Genomic DNA, 5,290 nt, shown 5'->3' with positions numbered 1-5,290 from the left:
CTTCCCCAGCCTGCAGACCCCCCCACCCTCCCACCCCCGCTCTAGCATGGATCATCCGTCCCTCGGCTTCTGTGGAAGGCTGTCCTCTCAGCAAAGATTCGGATGTAATTGATGTTTGCTGGAGGGAGAGGAAGAGGACGCAGACCCAAAATAGAACAGTTAGCCCCAAAATTCTTTCCTACTGAATGCTGTCTGGCATGGAATTATCTGGAATCCATCTGCTCCCAGAGGAATTGGAGAAAGAATTGGGGGCGGGGGGAGAGAAAGCATTTGATTGGGGAATTTTGCAAGTTGGGTCTGAGGAAGCAGAGCTGCGCTCAGCACCGGGAGAGGGTTTGGGAGAAGGATGGGACCCGGGCCATGCTCCCCTGCGGAGCGGGCGGCTGGCTCCCCCGGGCTGGGGCCGCCGTAAGTCCTGTGGGACAGACGTGGGTGTGCTGGGCGCCAGGCCCGCGGGGCGGGGGATGCCCAGGCCAAGACGGCCCGAGCCTGCTCCCGGGCCTGCGGGGCGGCCAGCCGATGCCCACCCTCTGAGAGGAGGGGTAGAGATGCCCAGTGTGTCCAGGGTCATGGGCCCCACTGGGCCAGCCCCTCTCTCCTGCTCCAGGACTTGGCCCTGCACTTTCCTGTTCTTTGGTGTCGTCTTGTCTTTCCTCCTCTCTCAGCACACAGATGATCCTGGCTTCAGCTGAAACAGAAAAGCAAGTCGCTAACAAAACCAACCCCACCCAGGCCGATTTTGCTCAATGGATAGAGCGTCGGCTAGGAACTGAAAGGTACCAGGTTCAATTCCGGTCACGGGCACATGCCTGGGTGTGGGTTGGATCCCCAGTAGAGGGCGTGCAGGAGGCAGCCAATCAATGATTCTCTCTCATCATTGATGTTTCTATCTCTCTCTCCCTCTCCCTTCCTCTCTGAAATCAATAAAAATATTAAAAAACAAAATAACCCCCATCACTTCCCTGTTCTGCCCCCTGGCGGCAGTCCTCAGAGGCTGGCTCCACCCAGGGTCCCACACCCTCCCCTGGACTTGCATCACTGCATTCCCAGGGTCCCCTCTCAAGGTCAGGCTGCCCTCTGCTTTCACCTCTACTTTCATATCCCACAACTCGGCATCCCACACCTCCACATCCCACACCTCCATACCCCACACCTCCACACCCCACATCCCACACCTCCACCTCCCACACCTCCACCTCCCACACCTCCACAGCACTGCCTCCCATGCTGGAGACTCAGCCTCAGTGGGCCTTTGAGGCACCACCGTCCCTGGTTCCCCTTCTCTCTGCCCTGCCACCCATCTCCAGGGCACGCCCTCTCTATGATTCGAAGTAGATGCTGGAGCATGGGCAGTGTTGTCCTACGTGTATTGTGTGTTTTCTGTGCACCCTCACCTTGCCCCTTCAAGGAAGCACTTCACAGACTCTCTGTGGCACATCCAAATTGCCAGCATCACTATTCTTGCTCTTTCTGGCCACTTTTAAATAAAATAAGGGTGACTTTAACACAAGCACTGAGGTACCAGTAGACGTTATGACTGAGCCGGCTGCTCATGATTGACAGGCAGGGCGCTGTGCACATGCAGAGCAAAGGGCAGTCCAGAGCAGGAGGGCCGAGGTTTCGTCACATCACTCAGAATGGTGTGCAATCTCACACCTGCTGACATTTTGCATTTAATATTTTTGGACCACAGCTGACTTCAGAAGGTGAAACCACAGGTAAGGGATGACTACTGTAAGGGGCTTTTGTCTCTCTGATTAAGCTGTGAGCTCCATGGGGGGAAGGAGGGCTGATCTGGGCTGTTTCTTCTCTGTCTTGAGCATCCAGACCAGTGCCTGGCACTCAAGAACGTTTTGCTGGAAAAGACTGAGGAAATGGGCCACCGTTTAGGTGCCCAACAAAGCACCGAATTTCGTGTGAGTGAGCACGTAATCATGTATTGGTTTCCTATGGCTGATGTAACAAATTACCACAAGTTTGCTTAAAGCAGCAGAAATTCATTCTCTCACTGTCCCTTTAGAAATCAGAAGCCCAAAATCCAGATGCCAGGAGGCCCAAAGCTATAGGGAGAACCCTCCCTCGCCTCCTCCCCTCCCTGGTGGCTCCTGGCACTCGGCTCAGTGAAAGCACGCCAATCTTTGCTCCATCGCCTTCTGCTGTGTCTGTCTATGTCCAAATCTCTCTTTTCTCTTCACTTGATCTTAGTCAAAGGTGGAGAAGTGATACTCCCCCTTTCTATAAAGACACCAGTCATTGAATTTACAGCCACACTAAATCCAGGACCTCAAAATGTTGCACTAACTACACGTGCCAAGACCTATTTCCAAACAAGGCCACATTCTGAGGTTTCTGGTAGATATTGTTTTGGGGGAGCAACACTGCTCAGCCCACTGCAGTAAGTTTAGGCCTCCTGTGATATTTAGATGGTCTAGGTACCACCTACCAGAGACTCACCTATTGGGTTGCAAAGATCATTTTAGTTCTTCAAGTGTTTTTTATAAAGGAGACATTCTTAAATTGATGGGGCCAATACAGATATGCCATTTTAATCTAAAAATTCAAACATGTACTAGTATAAATGGATTTTTTTATTTTCTTATGTGTGATTTTTCATTTTTGCCTTGAGCTGCCATTGCACCTCATGGGAAGATCAGGCTAGACATGTTCGGTCTTTTCCTCAGTCATTTCAGATGGAAATAGATTGAGTTCTGATTCCTGCCCGCCACCATCTCTCCCATCTCCGTTTGCATTCAAAGCCTGGGGGGCTCTGTGGGCAGGGCTCTGGGCTCTGTCTGCACCCCTGAGGTAGCCCTCAGAACCAAGCACACAGACCTCCAGACTTCCTGGCCATCTGTCCCTGCCACAATACCACAGTATGGGCAAGGACCACACACCATCGTCTGATGTCCTCGTGTTGGCTCGAACTATGCTGCCCTCTGCTCCTTCCTTCACTTTAACCAGGCCGGGGCGGGGGGCAGGGATGGGGACGGGTACTATGGGGAGGCACCAAGTCCGGTGGATGGGAGACAGGCCAGTTCTGCCTACGGCTAAAGGCGTGTCTCCTGGGGAGCACCATTGTCCATGGTGGTGGTGCTGCTGCTGGTGGCGAGGGGAAGGGTTCAAGTCAAAGCAAGATTCTTTTACTTAACACTTGTTAGCATTTTGTTTTGCTTTGAAGTTTTCTGTTATTTAACTTTATTGCCTTTATAATAAAAGTTTTGTTTTCTATGAAGAAAATGTTCACCAAATGTTAAGTGGAAAAAACAGTATCCAAAACAGAATATACTGTACAGCACTGCTATGGCAAGAGGAGACCACGGCTCTCGTCTCCTTAACCCCTAGGATGCCGGGGAGTGCGATCGCGCTCCTCCTGTCTTTCACCAAAAGTGCCGGGAGCGCTATCAAAGCTTCGAAATGGTGTCCAGTTCTAAGTCTGCTTTTATTAGTGATGATGATATTGCTAAATATGTCAGTGTAGTAAAGGTTTCCTTAAGTTTTTGAATATGTAACTTCACTTACTTGCAAGTCATAATTTTTTCCTAAACTGCTGTAAAATCAGCAAAAATGCCTTGACAATTTTAACAATCCCTAGGATATTGGTTGGCACTCAAAGGGTTAAAGGAAAGCTTTCTCTCTCTCTCTTTTTTAAATATATTTTTTTCAGTCAGGAGATAAAGTGCAGCAATGCAAGGGGGAAGTCATTGGCCGCAAAAACACACTCGGGACAATGAGAAAAAGAAGGACTTAGCATGGAAGCCAGAGAAAGGGGGCTTTGGAGACAGCTTCAGGGGGTGAGCCCAGGACAAGCTACCACTGCCCATTGCTCCCCTGGTTGCAAGTCTCATGGGGTCCCTTCGAGGTTAGGAGACATGTGCCTGTGGGAGAAGGAGGGTTGAAGGGGATGGCGTGGGCCATGCTCCCCGGAGGGAGGGCACCTGGATCCTTTGTGTTGAGGGCATTTACCTCTCTCCTGCAGGCGGGAATCTAGGGGAGGGCCAGGGTGGGTCTCAATAGAATATTCGTTAGCTTCCAGGGCTGCTCTTCAGGGTCAGCGCCACCAGGCCCGGGGTCATTAGTCACTGCAGCTGGTCCTGAGGCAGCCACAGGGTCACTTGTCCGGCTTTGCTGCTTCTCTGGGCCTGGAGCTGGAACACACTGAGGCCTAGATGTTATCCTTAGGAGGAAAGGTCAGGGGTCCAAACCGCATGGCCAGCGATGTCCGGGGGGGGGAGAGGTTACCCTGGGGGCGAGGTCCTTGTTTTCCTAGTTTTGCCTCTTGCTAGGCACCTGGGGCTTTCCCCCCGGTGACCTTCTGCACTGGCCCATCGTCCTTGCTCTGCTCGTGTCTAACTGCCCATTATAGTATGCTTTCTGTATACTTCCGATGTCTATAATCAGAAAAAAAGAGCTGGTACCAGAATTTTTCTCAGGGAGAAAATGAAATTTCCAGTATACGGTATTTCAGAAGGCACCGTCTCAGGCATGAGGGGTGGGTGAGAGCCCGAGGCATAGTGTCTGCAGACGCAACCAGCGAATGGAGAGCGCTCCATACCCCTTCGTAAGCTGCAAAGCCAGCTCAGGCGCAAAGGCCAAGCCTGGTCACAGAGCCAGGCCCACACTGATTGCTGCTGTTCCAGTAACTGTTTTCTACCAAATCCTTGAAACAGCACGGCCCCCACTCTGGGCTTCAGATCGCTGTGAGAGCATGAAACAGCTCAGCTGGAAGGTGGGCGTCATGGAAGTCTCCAAGAGCTGTCGGAGAGAAAGCAGCATGCAAGCTAGGACTGATGTCCAGGGGACATGCGGCTGTGGCAGGTGGGGCAGGAGGTGCTGGTTCTAGCATGAGCTACAAGGAAAACTCTAGTTGAGGACTAGACTGTCCCCTTTCATCCAAGGAGCCTCCAGAAGACCCGATGAGTTCGCACGCTATGAGCCGGAAGTAGGCCGGGAGTTATGTCAGTGGGCCTGCATGGTTTATCAGTGCAGATCAGGGGGTTATAAACGAAGACTGCACACCAGAAAGTCTGCTGGGCAGGTGCCAAGATGACCACAGGACATGTTGGAGTCATTAACTTCCTGTCCCTGTTTTTGTGTCCCGTTGGCAGCTTCTCAGAATGAAGTCACTGCAGAATTCACCCCAGCAAAGTGCAGGAGGGTCTAGGGGTTGCAATCGTGTGTCTGCAGCAGCCACACAGGTGACTGAACGTGTGAAGCAGATGGCCTAAGGGGGTGGGGGGAGACCCTCGGTGCACAACTAAACCATGGAAACCATGTGCAGTGGGACTCGGCC

Source organism: Myotis davidii, unplaced genomic scaffold (genome assembly GCF_000327345.1).
Source record: "Myotis davidii unplaced genomic scaffold, ASM32734v1 scaffold614, whole genome shotgun sequence".
NCBI lineage: Eukaryota > Metazoa > Chordata > Mammalia > Chiroptera > Vespertilionidae > Myotis > Myotis davidii.
Note: the sequence above shows the minus strand (reverse complement) of the source record.